The sequence below is a fragment of the Rattus rattus genome, chromosome 6 (assembly GCF_011064425.1).
Source record: "Rattus rattus isolate New Zealand chromosome 6, Rrattus_CSIRO_v1, whole genome shotgun sequence".
Classification (NCBI taxonomy): Eukaryota; Metazoa; Chordata; class Mammalia; order Rodentia; family Muridae; genus Rattus; species Rattus rattus.
Window position 1 is genome coordinate 103,836,447 of NC_046159.1, and position 19,055 is coordinate 103,855,501.

Genomic DNA, 19,055 nt, shown 5'->3' on the forward strand with positions numbered 1-19,055 from the left:
TACTCTCATGGGACAGAAGTACATACATCTGGAACAAAAATGCATTCTACAACGCTGACCAAGCCAACTGGTTATTGCAAACACACTTTGAGGATGTCATCCATATTTATCTAATGTAAAGGTTCTGGAAACATGGTAAATGCTCAGTAAAGGGCTAGCTTGTGTTTCCTTTAACAATGAAGTTTCCAACAAATTCTGAGTAAGACTTGCTATTATTTCTTAAATGTTTCTCTTTGCTTTTGCCTTGTAACCTTAGACTGTTATTGTACAGATTTACTGTAGATTGGAGAGGCTGCATCCTGAGTTTCACAGGCTAACTGTGAATGAGAGACTCAAAGACTATTCTTCTGAATATAAGAATTCAAGTCTGCTCATGAGAATGTACAAGGATTCCCAGCTATACAATCAGAATGGTATCGCAAAGATACAGCAATGGTGTCAGCAAAGGGGGATGACAATAAAAGCAGTCAAGAGGAGCTGCATGAGGAGCCAGGAAGAGCAGGGACGACCAAAATTCTCCCCTTGGGACTTGATCTAGTGGTGTTGGTTCAATGGCATTACATTTGCATATATGCTAATTTTCCCAATCCATAGGGAGCAAACCCACTTCAGTGAGTGTCAAGTTAGAAGGAGAGTCAACTAGACCCTGAGCCATTGACTCCAGGAGAGCCAAAATGTCACTGAGGCACATGAGAGACGTGATGCCAAACCCCCAGCACTCTGCTTCCTGTGTAACTTTTAATACCTGGCAAATGCTAAGTGCCCCAGCTCCTTTCAAAGTCGAGAGCTGTAATTAAATGTAAAAAGAGAACACCACTCACATATGCCACTGAGGCTGCCATTCTGTCATCTATTTGAGCCATGTGCCAAGTCTTGCTCCCCAGAGAGTCTATCTCGGAACCAGCTGGAAATCTACAGCCAGGTAGATCACAGCATACTGCTGCTATGAGAATAAATTATTCCTTTTATTCTATAAATATATATGGCACCAAGAGCCATTCGTACCACAAAGCTATCGTACATAATAAATGGCCATCTTAAATGAAATGGTATTTATATCACATATAAAACCCCTCCTTTGAAATAAAAAGAGTTTATAAATTCTTCTAGTGAATGTTTAGCTTCAACTTGAACAAATATTTGAGGACTTAATGTTGGAAGTACTACCTGAATGCCCGTATGTCTCCTTAAGAGCTAGGTCACATTCCTGGGTATTTTTGCACATGCTACAGAAAGTTCCATGCTGCTCAGAATTATCTAAGGTTATTCTGAAAGTTATAAGCAGAGTCTTATGTGTGTTCTCTGCCTTCCACACAATATAGGCCATTTTATTTCTGTATGTCCTTGCTGTCTACAGATCCAGTGTCTCTTAAGACCCAAAGAGGAAAATCTGCTGTTGGCTCCTTTTAGGAGCACAGCCTTCCGTACGTGCCAAGCCTTGATGAAAGACCCAGTTCCGCCAAGTCCCTACGAGGCTGCCAGAAACCAGCTACAGAGACTGACATTTGTGTAGAGGGCGCCTGTACCTGATGTCACAGTCTCATTATCTATACTGAATTCCTGGTCTCTTGTCCTAACAAAAATCGTTGGCACTGCCTTCTGCTGCTGCTGCAAGAGACTCTGGCATGTGTGCTGAGGTCCCTCTCAGTGGTTAAACCCTTGTTGTATCCATTTCATATTCTATTGCGCTCCTATCCCTGCAATCATTGTGAAGATCAGGCTAGGTGAGGGCCAGGACAGGAAACATGCTTTACAGGCACTCCATCCAATCACTGCATCTGTCTGTACGCTTACACCGGGTAAAGGTTTGCCCGGCCTATGTAAGCAAGGGCATGAGATTCTGGCCCATGTCAAGGAAGGGATAATTAAGATTTTGTAGGATATCACAGGTGGAGGTAGAGGTTCTATGCATGGATGGATATTGGGTATTGAGTCTATTTCCTCCTTCTAGTGAGATGCCAAACTAGATAACAAAAAGCCATTCTTTAGAAAATTGTGGGGGAAATATTAGTATAAAACTTTTTGAGTGGAGACAGACTTCAATGCAAAAAATGTGTAGAAGAATGTGCTTCCTTTCTGAACTCTGGTGTACAAAAAGTATCATAAGCACATTTACGGGAGACAATGGACAAGGGAATTCTAGATACAAATCTGTCTGAACTCCTCTTACCAGCATTGCTGATATGGTAAATCAAGAATATACAACATATTAATGTGTGGTCTCTACCCACCAATGTGACGGGTGATAGATCTGTTAGGGAAAAGTAGGAGTCTCTCAAAGATTGGCAGAATTGGGTACCCAGAGCATATAATCAACAACTCCATGGATTAAAGCACACAATCACCCAAGTCTAAAAGAATAGGATTTTGGTCAGCCAGCATTTTGAACAGTACCAAGTCATTCATGGCTTCCCTGAGCTGCTGACTTAGCCACCAATCTCCTACAGTGAGATATAGTCCTTCATAGACAGATGATGCTCAATGAGTATCCATGAATGTGTTTGTACCACCAACAATGAGGGTGATTAAACAAACTTTGCCCAGTGGACAACGATGGAAGTGGCCATGTCTCACGAACCCTAGTATTTGAGAACGGATGCACACCTCCACCCAAACCCAGACTTATTCATTGACTTTCTTATGGAGATTGTGATGGTCACACGAAGAGCTCTGTGCCCCTAACACTAATTCTAAAAGCAACTCCATGGCTTCTAGTCCTCCACCAAACACTGCTGATGAAGTGTGTGTAAGCCACTGAAACTTGAGAACTCTTAGTCTTGGCATTTACTTTTATATTTGCATTGGAAGATCTTGTCAGCTTCAATGTGCTCAGTTCACATGTTTCCCTCATCATTCCTCCTTAATACCCAATCCCTACTTTCTCATGCACCCCTAGCTCTTCTCTTCTTTTTAGACTACTTACAAGTCACCGAATCAACTTCATTCCCCTTAAGTACACATGAAACTAAAACCAAGGAGGATCATAGCAGGAACACCAGAAAAGTGTCCTCTAGAAACTACAACAAACAACACCTTCAGGAAATTCGGCCGTCCCAAACCAAGTTCACAGGGTGGCCTTTAATATGTATTCAAAAAGACTGTTCATTCTTTCTGTGTTAAAACCGCAATCACCATGGTCATCTATTTGCCATGTTCCATTTGACCAGTTTCAAAAAGAGAGAGAGAGAGAGAGAGAGAGAGAGAGAGAGAAGAGAGAGAGAGAGAGAGACTCATTGACAAATCATATCTGTGTAGAACAATGCTAGGATCAACATGATTTCAATAAATAAGGTCTACTTGACACTGTGGATGCTCCCGTGTTTAGCAATGGGAAATAGAAATGTCCAACTTAAATGTCATGTACAAATTATACTGGGCAGATAGAAGAGTTAAAAAATCATAATTATTATGGATGAAAAAAATGCCCTGCACTGCTCTCTCAACATCTGAAAGGCATCTGAAATATATTTATGAGATACATTAAAGAGCTTTATTTTTCCAGTGTCCAACTCTAAGTAGACCATTTCCAGTGTTCCCTAGGGTATATTTTTATAACAGTATCAATTTATTATAAAGGTCAATATTTTTTCTCTCCTTTAAATTCTTTGAAGTGTTTTTTTTTAAAGACCAGTTTCTGGCATATTTAAAATTCTAACAAACCACTACAAAATTACCAGGAAAGTTCTGTGGGATTAAAAATAACATAACATTTGATGCAACACAAATCTGGGTTGCAGTAAAATATCATTAACAAAAGGTCAGCCCTGGAAAACAAAGAACAAAGGTTAAAAAATCATTGGGCATCTTGGAAACTGCAGTGCTCGGTGCTTATTCAATTCACCCTTTCAGAGGACCAGGTCTGCCGCATCCTTCCTGCAGCTAGGACAAGTTTAGCCTTCTCCATACTTTCACAACAATCAACATTCCCTTATTTAACTTGTACATCAAAAACAGTTTTTCAAAGGGCAAGGGAGCTTGGTGTGGTCTAGCACCATACCTTAGTTATTGATCTTGAAGAAAAAAAGAATTGTTGAATGAATAAATGAATGTGTTCAGGGTCCTAAGAGGAATAAAAAATTAAAAATTTCCATTCATTGGGAAACTTATTTGTATATCTATAAACTTGATGTTGAGGGTCAGATAGGCTTCCCCTAAGACTCTGATGTTTGAAGAAGGAACATAGTTCCTTTCTCAAAATCAGGAATATGCCTGGCAGAGCCAATCAGGACCAACAGCCAGGACTTTTGGGATGCTGCTGCTTTGGGTCCTGAGAACCCAATACTACCCACTGTACTATAGCTATCATTCTCAAGGTTTAGCCTGTAATGCTCTTGAGATGCCCTGTGTTCCCTTCATGCAGCATTGCCTGATTGGTTGGCTTCTTACTGACGTCATTCTATTGTATGATAGTTTCTGCTGACTTCATCCTATTTCTTGCCTGGAAATAGATGGGCATCCCATTTCTTGCCTGGAAATAGATGGGCAAGAATCTGAGATGCTGTGCTCCTTAATAAACATGTTTGCATGAGCCATAGTGTGTACAAGGCCTCCAGATCCCAAACATTCTTATCTTCTCTATCTTCTATCCTCTTTGTATTTCCATCTTCTGGCCATCTCCCACATGGGACCCTATCACTGCTGAGGGACTAACTGGTTTGATAGTTTTATCATTGAGTTTTCTGAATAGATCTGCCATTTTGTTACCAAGGAAGCAAACACAGTTCTCACCCCAATCTGCATCCTCAGAGTTTTTCCAAAAGTGGCCCCTGCTCAAGTAAAAGAGCATTTTCTTAAGTTTATTTTCTTAAGCTATGTCTGCAAGTAATCTAGCTAAGTGTCTTCTTTCTTCATGGCAAACTTTCTTTTAAAGAAACACTGTGTGTGGACAGCTCCTTTTTTTTTTTTTTTTTTCTTTTTTTTTAGAATTTTTTTTTATTTTTTATTTTATTTTATTTTATTTTTTAACTTGAGTATTTCTTATTTACATTTCGAGTGTTATTCCCTTTCCCGGTTTACGGGCAATCATCCCCCTAATCCCTCCCCGTCCCCTTCTTTATGGGTGTTCCCCTTCCCATCCTCCCCGCATTGCCGCCCTAAAGCAGCCTGTCCAGATGTCAGTGGAAATTTTACACCTCTGTGAATGGCTCTCCTCTGGAAGAAGATCCTCAGGTACCCTTAGGATGAAGAGAATGTTAAGATGTTCATATATTTGAAAACATGGGTAAGTTTGCTACTAGTCTAGATTTTGCACTCACCCAATTTTTAAAAGAAATTCACTATGCATATCACACTTTGAGACTAAAGCCCTAGCTATTAACACAATTTGCTTGTCTTAGATTTGGCCTCAGTGTATGTATTCTTCCTAAAGAAGTGATATGTTGCTTTCATAATAGGATTTGTATTTACTCCTGGTGTCCTACCACCCATCTCTTCAGATAATAAAGTCTATTTCCACTTTGACATCAAATATGTTTGTATTACCTTTGGAAGTTTAGTATCACCAATGTTATCTATACAAACCAAAAACATACTGAAAAACATGAAACAATTAAAATATTATTTACCATGCTGACTGAGGTACTCATATGTGTACTATTTTCTTCCTTCCTTCTTTGTTTCTTTCTTTGTTTCTTTCTTTCTTTCTTTCTTTCTTTCTTTTATTCTCTCTCTCTCTCTCTCTCTCTCTCTCTCTCTCTCTCTCTCTTCTTTGTTAGACAGTGAGACAGCTCAGTGAGTAAGGCACAAGCCTAATGACATGAGCTTGACCACTCAGACTCATATTGAAGAAAGAATCACTTCCTATTAGTTGTCCTCTGACATCGAGTGCACACGCACACACACACACACACACACACACACACACACACACACACTGTCATAGAAAGGGAAATACTAAGAAATTAAGAAAATTATTACTTTAGCATCAATTCAGTAGGTTTTACAATGAGCAGTGAGTAACAGTATAATCTTAGTGCTATTGTCTCACTTTAAATCCAAAATACATAAAGAACTCAAGAAGCTAACCACCAAAAAACCGAATAGCACAATCAAAAAAATGGGGTATAGAACTAAACCAAGAATTCACAACAGAGAAATCTCGAATGGCTGAGAAGCACCTAAAGAAATGGTCAAAGTCCTTAGTGAGCAGAGAAAGGCAAATAAAAATGACCCTGAGATTCCACCTTACACCAGTCAGAACGGCTAAGATCAAAACCTTAGGTGACAAGGTTGGTGAGGATGTGGAGAAAGAGGAACACTTTTCCATTGATGGTGGAATTGCAAACTGGTATAATCACTCTAGAAATCAGTCTGGAGTTTCCTCAGAAAATTGGACACAGTACTACCTAAAAACCCAGCAGTATCACTCTTGGGACTATACCTAAAAAATACCCCACCATGCCACAGGGGCACATGTTCCACTATGTTCATAGCAGCCTTATTTGTGATAGCCAGAAGCTGGAAACAACTCAGATGCCCTACAACAGAGGACTGGATACAGAAAACGTGGTTCATTTATACAATGGAATACTACTCAGCTATTAAAACGAGAACATCCTGAGTTTTGCAGGCAAATGGATAGAACTAGAAAATATCAACCTGAGTGAGGTAACTCAGACCCAAAAGGACATGCACAGTATGTTCTCATTAATAAGTGGATATTAGGCAAAAAATAAAGTACAGAATACCCAAGATACAGTCCACAGAACTTAAAATGGTCAACAAGCTGAAGGACCCAAGTGAGGATGTCTCAGTCCCACTTGGGAGAGAGAAGAAAGCAGCCACAAGGGGGAAGGAGGGAGGAAATGGGGAGAGAAAGGGGATGGGGGTGGGGGAGAGGGGAACATGATCTGATATTGGGTGGGGGAAGAGGACTGAAGCCCTGAAGGCCAGCAGAAAGAATGGAAACAGGCGACCTCCGGAGGAAGGAGGTTGTGGGGGATGCTCTAGAATGTACCAGAGACCTGGGAAGTGAGAGATCCTCAGGACTCAGTGAGAGGGGATATCCTAGATGAGATACCCTATAGTGGGGAGAGGTAACTTATTCAACCCACCTCCAGCAGAAAGATAGGGCATCAAGTGAGGGATGGGGTTGCTATCCCACAGTCAAAGCTCTGACCCATAATTCTTCTTGTCTGAAATAAATGCAGGAATAGAAATGGGAAGGGCCTGAGGAAAAAAAAGGTTCAGTGACAGGCCCAAAGTGGGTTCCAACTCAAGAGAAGGCCCCAAGACCTTATACCATTACTGAGGCTATGGTGCATTCACAAAAGCGGACCTATCATGACTGCCCTCCATAAGACCCAAGAAGCAGCTGGAAGAGTCAGATGCAGATATGTGCACGCAACCAATGAACAGAAGCTGCTGAGCCCTATGGTTGAATTAGGGAAAAGCTGGAGGAAGATGAGGAGGAGGGCAACCCTGTAGGAGGACCAGCAGCCTCAATTAACCTGGATCCCTGAGATCTCTCAGATACTGGATCATCAAGTAGGCAGCATACACAGCTGAGATGAGGCTCCCAATACATATAGAGCAGAGGACTCCTGGGTCTGGGTTCAGTCAGAGAAGATGCACCCAACCCTCAAGAAACTAGAGGCCCCATGAAGTCTTGTAGAGTGGCGGGGGACATCCTTGTGGAGACAAGGGCAGGGGGTCAGGGGAGCAGGGCAGGGAGGAGGTATGGGATGTGGAACAGTGAGGGAGGGGTGTACTGGAAGGGGAAGAATATCTGGAGTGTAAAAATAAATAAATGAATGAATGAGTAGATAGATAGATAGATAGATAGATAGATAGATAGATAGATAGATAGATAGATAGATAGATAGGTAGGTAGGAAGAATATTTGACACAATCAACTCCATGATAGTATACGATCTGTTGATATGTTCTTGGATTTGATTTGGAAATTTTTTCTTAAATTTTTTCTCTTTCCTGATTTAAAAACATAAAAATAAGACTAGGAAGTGCTGCACTTTGAGGTTTTGCAGCTTATGCAGGTCAGCCGTGACTGTGAGGTATCAGTCTGACATGCCCATCTCGGCGAAAAGACAATGAGGTGTTATTTTTTAATCTCCGCTTGAGACAGCAGAGTTTTCCTATACAATTTCTAAATGATTGCCACCTGGAGATCAACCAGTTAGGAAGATATTGATGGTAATAGCTCGATCACTAAGGAAGTCTGTACAGAAAGAGCCTCCTGGGTATTTACACAGCTGAGACCGTCTTGCCACTGAAAAAAATCGATTTGCGTAGGAAGGCCCCCAAACCACCTTTCATCCAGTGTTGGGGAAATGTGAAATACACCTAATCAATTAAGCTCCCAAGGGGAAATAACTGCGGCAAAATAGCATCATTTTTTTCTCTGTTCTCACAGAGGCCAACAACAATTGTACTTTTTACTTGTCATCCAAAGTCCTCAGTCAGTGAGATGCCTCAGCAAATAAAGGTGCTTTGCCCCTGAGCCTGACAACGTGAGTTCAATCGCAGGGACAGGGTCAAGGATAAGGGTTGAACTCCATGACATACAACCACATTTTAAGAGTTACTAAAATAAAATAAAGTGTTCTGGAACATTTTTGAAATGGCAAAATGTCCTACATGCACAGAGGACTTAAATTAACTACCTAATATCCTGTTATCAAACGGGTATTACCAATAGCTAAGTGAACCATGTAGAGCAATGGGTCAACTACGCTGTTCAGAGTCATTTTAAGAATCCGAGTGACTCCCAAGCTGTTACTCTATCTTCTAGGGTCTTGCTGTCAGCCATGTGGTTACACACAGTTCAAGAGCACAGTCCTCCATTGGAGAACGAGGAAATTCAACACGAGGGAGATGACCCAGAAATTAGATGCACAACTCAGACATCTGTGGGATCTATCTTACATATGCATCACTTCAGGGCTTCAGGGGGAGCTGGAGAATAAGTCTCCATATGTCCATTCATAAATCTAACTAAAATTCCAGCCATTAGCAAAAGATAAAAGGGAAGGTATAAATAGAAGTAACTGCCAGAGGACTTAGTTTTATAAATATATCTGTCCATACAAGTCCCTCATGTAGAACGCTCTCAAACCTCCCTCCCCAACATTTAACCTCCAAATGTTGATCTCTCCTTATCCTCCAAATCAAGGGCCAGGATTTCTGGCCAAACACCAAAGAAGGCAGAAGAACTGTTGAGATGCGGCTGGAGAGATGGCTCAGCAGTTAAAAGAACTTCTCACTCTTGCAGAGAACGTGGGCTCAGGGCACAGCCCACGTGTGCTAGTTCGGAAATGTCTGTAACTCCTCTTCTAAAGGAACTGATGTCCTCTTCAGGCTTTTGCAGACACTATTCAAAAACCTTGAAAAAAATGAAATAATCGCAGGGAATGCCGTTCATATTTAAGAAATCAAGCGCGTGGTGTTCACATGGTGCCACTCCAACCTCAGTCAAGGTGTCTGCAAAGAAGTCTGGAAAATGCGGGTTTGAGCTGCGGAAGAAGATCCATGCTCACTCTGATAACTGGATTTTGACTGAGTTCTTATTCTGAGATATTTTGAAGAAGATTTCATTTCCTACAGGAAACTGAATTAGAGTTGGTGTCTATGCCACATGTACAAATATCCTTCAGAGAGGTTCATTCCTTTGTCTCCCACTTGTTTTACTGTCCATGGCTAATACCCATCTGCTGGACTGCCAAGCAACTGCAAGCCAGATGTACAGACCAAAGGGGTCATACTTTGGGAACAATTTATCAATAACTTTATATACCAATTTATCATATGACCTAACAGATAACACAGTATGTTGCATTATATTTATGCAAAATGATCAAATTTTTATTATTACTTTGAATAGAGTTCCACAGAAACTATCGCATGGTAAAAACTTATAAAATGTCATCAACCGTAATGCTACCTCTGGTAGCTATTTAGCTTTGAAAGCTACACAGAAAAAGAAATCACTGGGTTTATTTTTCTTTTAATGATGCGCAGAAAACACATACAAATACTATCTGCATGTGGGCATAAATGTTAGCACCTTACTAGGTATACATAGAGCTTATCCCAGATGACTTACACAAGTCATTTTCTACACCTCTTGGAAACTCTCCATTTCTTTATTTCAAAAGTACACATTAAAATACTGAAAGATTAAGTGCCTTGGCTTTTTGACACCCAGGTCTTGGGTGTTTAAATGTTTTTATTTAGTACTCAATAATAAACTTGCGGGTAAAATATAAAGACACAACCTTGCCTAATTAAGCAGGTAGGGTATGTGATAAGCAGTTTCTTATCTGTGACAGATATCAGAGAGAAGATTGAGAGGAGGAAAAACCTGAACTCAGGACATCAGACGGGGTCTCAGTCCACGGTTAGCCAGCTCCATCATTTCGGTCTCAGAGTGAGATATCGTGGGGCAGTGGGCAGTAAAAGGTACCCTGATTCCTGGTCGAGATGGCTGAATCTTCGGGACACCCTAAAAGGGACAGCAGGTGCATTCTCAGCCTCCCAGATCAGGGACTCACTAGCTGCAGCCACCCACAAACCCCTGTAGAGAGACAGACCAGTCACAATGCCCCAAGCCCCTCCTCCACAGGTGAGGAAGTAATCACAGGTCACGTAGGCTCAAGACAGATCAGTCATAGAAACAGGACCGTGCCCCCGAATATGCAGATGAGGTCTGACCCATCCAAAAAACTATTTAAGTGTAGGGTTCAGAATTAAAGGAGTGCAGGAATTATTCCATTGTCTGAGAGCTTCTGTCATAAGAGTTGTAACATCTCCACTAGGGAAGAGATCTGGTTTCCTGAAATCTCCACCAGAAGCTCCCCTGCACCCTTTGACGACTGGTCAGTCTCCTGTTGCCTCAGCAGGGAAACCTAAGCAGCAGCAGTGCAAAGGAGAAGGACTGGTGAGAGATCTTTGGGAGAGCACCTCGTCACCAGAGCCCAACAAGATAGAACATCAAGGCAGCAGGAGCCTGTGGCAGAGATTGCTACCCTTTCCTGACCAGGAAGCCTGCAGGTAGAGCATTTCCTTCCCCATTTCCTCTTTCGTTCCCACCCAGCCCCCAGCCTATGAGACGAGGACCCTTCACTCAGTGTGTGTTTTCTCCCCCAGCCAATCTTCTCTGGAAATGACCACACAGACAAACCTAGAGGTGAGTCTCACTCCTGTGCATGGCTAAGTCTAATCAAGTTACCAGGAAAAGAACCTCTTTCTCTTACGTTGGTATGTGGGGCACTGACTTTGGCACTTGGACTGTGGTTGCAAAGGAATTCTACCATTGAGTCTGCTTCCCGGATTTCCTTCTGCTTGTCTTTGTGGCTGAGTGCTTTTAACCAATCAGAGCTGTTTCCCAAGCATCTGATGCTTATGGAGTGTCCATAGTCATGATTCTCCCTTTGGATATGACAACTCCTTCCATCACGACCAATTGAGAAAAGAAATATAGAAGCAAAATTGCTTCTAAATTAATGGCTTTTAAAAGTTTCCTGGGGAGTTGTCAGGCAATTCTAAACATTTTTATGTTCCGTATCAATTTCCAGCATTAGAAAAATAGCAAAATGGTGGGGTGAGAGGTGGAGTGAGGGGAACCACTATAAATAAATCAAGTTTTGCTGTCAAGACACACAGCAAACTACTAAATTACTGAAAAGAACCAAAGGTGATGTTTACACTAACCTCCTTAGCTGCTGTATCCAAGCACCTTCGCTCTCCAAATTAGAACATGTGGCAGCAAAGTTCCCTCAGAGCGAACTGATCTGAAATATTCTTTCATATAAACCACCTTAGTCCTTACAGAAGCCTCATCATTGACTGGGGTTTTACATTCTTGTCTCTTTACAGAAGTCTGACAAGTCACTTATATATGTCTCCACAAGGTGAACATATGCACCTTGTGCTCAGTTTCTCCATCTTAAGATTGTGGAGGCAAAATATTCTTTTCTACAATGTACCTAAGTGTCCAAAGTATGTGTAGTGGGGAGGGTGTCTTTAATAGTTCTCAACTGGCATTATTTAGAGACTAGAATTGCCGAGCTGTTTGCGATCATCATAATTGAAGGCCTGTGTAGGAATTCTGTCTGAGCCCACACTGCAGACTTGACCTTGTCACGACTGGGACCACATCAACATGAAAGGAAGTGTGTAGCTTCATAGTTTGCTGCTGTGATAAATAGTAGCAGTGGATGTTTTCTGCAAAAGAGTCTTGGAATTTTAATGCTAAAAGTCCTACTGCAAGCTAAGGGAAACCTATGGATCAATATGTTTCAAATAAAATGTGAGTGCTGAAAAAAATTTGCTAAGCAAATCTACCAAAGAATCTTGGTTTGGCAAGCTTAGACGGATGGATGTCTAACAGCACGTCTCCATCTCACAGGACAGAACTGGCTCTTCACAACAGCCAAAAGGAGAAGACACAAAGTTAGTGGTAATTACTAAACGCAAAGGAGTTTGTGCAATTGTTCTTTCTTATATAGTAATGAGAGCAGCAGCAACAATTTTTTTATGGGTTAATAATGAGCAGGAATATATCTGAGAATGAGTTAGTCTGATTTAAACATTACAAAATATACGTGTATAAAACACCACACTGGCAATTTACCAATGTACAACTTTATGTTTTATGTTTCAGCTAAAAAGTTACCATACATTTAAAAAATAATGTTTATGGTGATAAATTACCCCAAAATTAAAACAGAATTCTACCAGAAAGGGAAGTGTATAAAACCCTAAAAAGAAGTAACTTTTCAGCATTGAACTTCAACACAAGTCTCAAATGGGGAAGGATTTGGTGTTCTTAGTGCTGAGAACGGCACCTGGTACAGACCATTGCACGGTCCCCACAGGCAGAACTAGTATTTACCATTTCCACTTAAACCTACGAGTCACACTGATGCCCCATTTTCTTTTTTTTCCCCTTTTTATTTATTGGATATTTTCTTTATTTACTTTTCAAATGTTATCCACTTTCAAGGTTCCTCCCTCTCCCATTTCCCCTCCCCTTGCTTCTATGAGGATGCTCTCCCACCCACCCACCTACTCCCATTTAAACACATCGGCATTCCCGTACCTACGCTGGGGCATAGAACCTTCATAGGACCAAGAGCCTCTCCTTCCATTGATGCCTGACAAGGCCATCCTCTGCTACATATGTGGCTAGAGCCATGGGTCCCTCCACATGTACACTTTGGTTGGTCGTTTAGTCCCTTGGAGCTCTGGGGGATCTGGTTGGTTGATATTGTTGGTCTTCCTATGGGGTTGCAAACCCCTTCAGCTCCTTCAGTCTTATCGCTAACTCCTCCATTGGGGTCCCTATGCTCATTCTGATGGCTACCTGCAAGCATCATGATCTATATCAGTAAGGATCTGGCAAAGCCTCTCAGGAGACATCCATATCAGGCTCTTGTCAGCAAGTACTTCTTGGCATCAGCAATAGTGACTGGGTTTGGTGGCTGCATATGGGATGGATCCCCATGTGGGTCAATCTCTAGTTGGCCTTTCCTTCATTCTCTTGTCTATTCTTTGTCTCTGTATTTCCTCCAGAGAATATTTTGCTCTCCCTTCTAAGAAGGACCAAAGCATCCACATTTTGGTCTTCCTTCCTACTGAGCTTCATATGTTCTGTGAATTGTATCTTGTGTATTCTGAGTGTTTGGTCTAATAACCACTTTTTAGTGAGTGCATATCATGTGTGTTCTTTTGTGACTGAGTTACCTCATTCAGGATGATATTTTCTAGTTCCATCCATTTACCTAAGAATTTCATGAAGTCATTATATTTAATAGCTAAGTGCTATTCCATTGTGCAAATGTACCATGTTTTCTGTATCCATTCCTTTGCTGAAGGAAAATTTCCTAAACAGAAGACCAATGCCTTATGCTCTAAGATCAAGTATTGTCAAATGAGACCTCATAAAACTGAAAAGTTTCTGTAAGGCAAAGGACATTGTCAGTAGGACAAAAATGACAACCAACAGATTGGGAAAAGATCTTTACCAAACCTACATCCGATAGAGGGCTAATATCCAATATATATAAAGAACTCAAGAAGTTAGACTACAGGGAATCAAATAACCCTATTAGAAATGGGGTACAGAGCTAAACAAAGAATTCACAGCTGAGGAATGCCGAATGGCTGAGAAACACCTAAAGAAATGTTCAACATCTTTAGTCATAAGGGAAATGCAAATCAAAACCAACCCTGAGATTCCACCCCACACCAGTCAGAATGGCTAAGATAAAAAACTCAGTTGACAACAGATGCTGGCGAGGATGTAGAGAAAGAGGAACATTCCTCCATTATTGGTGGGATTGCAAACTGGTACAACCACTCTAGAAATCAGTCTGGTGGTTCCTCAGAAAATTGGACATAGTGCTACCTGAGGAACCAGCCATACCACTCCTAAGCATATACCCAAAAAATGTTCTAACACATAACAAGGACACATGCTCCACTATGTTCATAGCAGCCTTGAAAGCATTGTGTTTTCCTGTTTCCTAGCATTGGTTGTCAGTCAGTGAGTTAGCACACAAGGTGAAGGTATTTCCCTCTACACCATGTTTCTGTTGATCCTCATGCATGTCCCATGAGTGCTATTATCCTTGATTTTCTTTATTACTCCTTCCCTTAGTTAGGATCCTCTCTTCCCCTTTCATGGTTCCCTTTCTACTTCTATGACTTAAACACACACACACACACACACACACACACACACACACACACAGAGAGATGTTTCGTGCTATTTATCAAACTATTTTGAAACAAACAAAAAAATAACTACAGTCCCCTTCCACTTCTCCCCAGTAGAGGCCTAGAATGGTGCCACACAGACACTTCTAGCCACAGTGATGTGAGTCCATCCCAAGCATTGTCTCCAGGGTCCAACCAGGTTAATGACAAAGCAGCTCTGGATTGGCCCCACTGTCAAAGAGGAAGTGCCCCAAATTCTCTCTGTCAATTCTCTCTTTAGGGTTCTGCAAGCCAACAACCTCCCATTGCTATTATAGAACAGCCTGGCCCATTAAATCACAGAATGGACAGTTCATTAACCAGAAGGCTAGTTACCCAGGGAGAGACTAAATCCTTCAGTGGTGTCCACAAATAATCCCTTCCCTAATCTTTGATGGGCATCTCCCTGGAATCCTTTTTAAAGATCGCCTACTGCGAATTAGCTTCGTGAGCTTGAAAATACAGAAGAGGACACTCCAATTCCATTCGATGTGACATCAGGGGGCTCTTCTCAGTTAAGAGCCTTTCCCTGTCCACATGTTTTAAGCACCAGTGATCAATCTGATCTCCCAGCCCAGAGGAGGGAGGCAGCCTATTTTTTGATGTGGTCTGGTAACTGAACTCGCATGATGACATTAGAGGCAGCTATGGGTGTTCTTAAGTGATATATTTTTGTAATCTCTTATCCAATGTGTTTTCAGCCAATTCTAAGCAGAAAGGGGGGAAAGCTGATTACACATAGCCAGTAGCTGGAATCATTTAAGCTAAATTAATAGGGTCTATAAATAACTGTGTCCTTCCTCTAAAGAAAGAACGATGGTAAGGTTAGTTAACAATTGGGAATGGCCTATTTTTCTCATCAGGTCAACTACAACAGGATCAAGGCTCAATCAGTCTCCAGGCAACTGGATCAAGCCGGTGCAGTGTGTCACTTACAGAATGGGTGCACTAAAGGTCTGTTAACTAAAAGTCGGAGACAATCCTTCTGCCAGGATGAGTGTCAGCTCTTCTTGCTGTAGCTACCAGCCCCATATTAACTTGTTCTCCTGTGATTTATTTTGTCAGTCAATTAGATATTAGGCTTGGTACATTGAAGTTACTGATTTTTCAAGTTTGAATGCTGGGTAAACCTTAAAATAAAGATCACTACTTACAGAATTTTTTGACTAATATACTAGATGTCCTTGAACCTGACAATCTGACACCATGGATGGCAAGAAACCTAATTTTTTTAATGTACCAATTCAAAAACAAAACAAAACAAACAAGCAAACAAAAATCATGTCCCCTTAATGTATAATATAGTATGTCCTTATTAGTTAAATTTTTATTCTGTAAAATTGAGAAGGCCCTATGCAATAAATGCATTTAGACACACTTTATTCATTCATTACTGTTGAATATACACTGAATAAAAACACACGTGGATTATATGGATGACAGATATTCTCAAAATTCTCTCACGTTTCAGTGTGTTTCTCTTAGGCTCAGTTGTTAATGGTTGTGCTGTTGTACATGGTATAGTGGATACATTATTTCTTTCTTAAAAAATATACAAGAGGGGTTGGGAATTTAGCTCAGTGGTAGAGCACTTGCCTAGCAAGCGCAAGGCCCTGGGTTCGGTCCCCAGCTCCGAAAAAAAGAAAAAAGAAAAAAAATCTACAAGAATAACTCAAATCCTCTGGTGTTGAGGGTTGAGTAACCATCAGTTCCTAGAGCAACTATTTTCTCTGCAACTATTTGGTACCTACAGGTTAAAATAGTGGTGGTGATGATGATGATGATGATGATGGTGGTGGTGGTGGTGGTGGTAGTGATGGTGGTGGTGGTGATGGTGATGATGATTTTCTACACATCAGTTATGTCACAATCACTGCCATCAAAACTTATCAATGTTATTGATTTTAAGACACAACCTAATATAGGGACACTAAATTTCATACTTAACAGTCCATCAAATATTGTCTATGATCACTTAACTCAGTGTCTCTCAACCTTCCTAATGTTGAAATTCTTTAATACAGTTCTTCATGTTGGGGTGACCCTCAATAATAAAATTTTTTCACTGCTACTTTATAACTGTAATTTTGCTACTTTTATGAATTGTAACAAAATTATCTGATCTGCAGGCCATCTGATATGTGACCCTAAAGAGGATCTCAGCAAACTATTTGAGTTTGATTTTCATTCTGAACACCAAAGGTTTTCTCCTTCCATTTTTCACTTTAAATAAACAATTAAGACTCAAAGATTCTCTGTCTTAGTTTCTTGGTTGCTATCCCCCAAGTCGTATGTAAGCTATCCTCAATATCCCAGATGTTTCACCATAAATTCAAAGACTACGTTAAGCAGTGGGTTCATTACAGCTTAAGGAGAACTAAGTTTTATTAGAGTAAGATGTCAGTGCAGGAGCAGTATCGAGGATGACAAAATGGCTGGGACAAATTTGGATCCCAACTGACTTTCATGTCATTTTGATCCCATCACTGTCAGAAACAACCTGATAAAAGAAAGATTTATTTTGGCTCATGGTTTTGGGTGTCTCATCCCGCCACAATGGGAAAGTATGGCAGCATTCAGAATGGAATTATGTGAAATCCTTCACCTCATGACAAAGGATCTTCATAGAGCAAGAGGCAGAGATTATGCCACAACTGATGTCAGGCCACAACCTACAAAGGCCCATCCCTGTGATGGACATCCATCTGATGTGCCCCATCTCCTGAAGATCCCATAGTCTTCTAAAATAGCTGCATCAGTTGAGGAAGAGGGTGAGTCTATAGAGGAATTTCCCAATTCAAACCATAACTGATCCTAATCACTCTGTTCCAGCATCATGGAGTCATCGGGTGCCTCCATGATGTCACAGAGACAGTCAAAATAAATGCAGCACTCAACGCTTGGCTCAGAAAATGGAAGTGGGAACTTGGGTAGTGTACCTGTAAGGTCAGTTTGACTTACGAGCCCAACCCATCATTAGACAGCAAACATTTATAGGATCTTCAATGCAAGCGAAAGCTTTCCTGCTTCTTCCGAATTTGATGTACATCCACCCTGCATGGAAACTACAGACGGTTGCCCCATAGCTCCATGGCAATTATTTTTGCTTCCAAATTCTTTTGATATTTTAAGGGTAAAAGACAGATATTGCATATAATCAGATATTTACTCTCTCCCACCATCCCTTACTTACATTAGCAAAACTTTTGCTAGGTCAAACCATTGTAGCAGAATATGCTGTACCATCTTGATTATTGAGCTCTAGTTTTGAAAATATTTAAAATTACAAATTTTTCATGGTAAGCCTTCTATCAATTTAAATTTGCATGGCAATACACCTAGATCTTCCACTACAGGGCAGATGTGGATGCTATTAATAGAAATTAAGGTTATTCATCCACACAGCTGAAAATTGCCCTGGTTTAACTCTGAAAGACATTAATAGGTATCCTTTTATTTGGTTATTTATTCAAGAAATGACCCAGCATTGAAAAATTAAGCAGTTTGTGATTTTCCCCACACTCAGCTCAGAAACTAGGTTACTACTGTCCTCCCAACCCCCAGCCACAAGTGCCCACTATTTTTGTTTGTTGGTTTGTTTGTAAGAAATGCTTCTTTTGCATCCAGTGTAGTTTTACAAATCACTGGTGCTATGCTGAATGTAGGATGCCTCTGTGGCCTGCTGAACAGATTATTAGACCCAGCCAGTAGGCTAGCTTGGCTGTGAAGTGAGACCCTGCTCACAGCGATAACTACAGGCTCGTGAATTATCTGTCCTGATTTCCCAGTGTTCTGTCACTGGATGTTAATTTGCTAAGATCTAAGTTAATATTGCCACATAGTTTTGGCCCAAGCTAAACTCTCCTGTGTGTTGCCAGCTTGATCCATCCGTACTGGACACACAGATCACCTTACGTCTTTGAACTCTTGGTAGCCTTTCATAGGTTTATCCCTCACCCCCTTGAATCTTCTATGTTCTGTTTTGTTAGGATGAACTCACCTAAAGTATTTGACTTCTCAGTTGCTTCATTTATCTTCTAGTAAATACTATTTGAATATGATTTTTAAAAAACCTACAGAGACAGAAGAGGTAGATCGTTGTTAGTTAAATGCTTGTAGTATAAACATGAGAACCTGAGTTCAATTCATGGTACCCACATAAAGGCCAGTTGCTATGCCCCATGATACTAATTCCTTCGCTGGACAGGCAGAGACAAATAAATCTCAGGGACTCAGTGGCCAGCAAGCCTAAGCTACTTGATTTCCAAGCCAGTGAAAGATCCTGCTTTAAAAAAATAATGGTGGCAAAACCTGACATTGACCTCTGGCCACCATAAAGA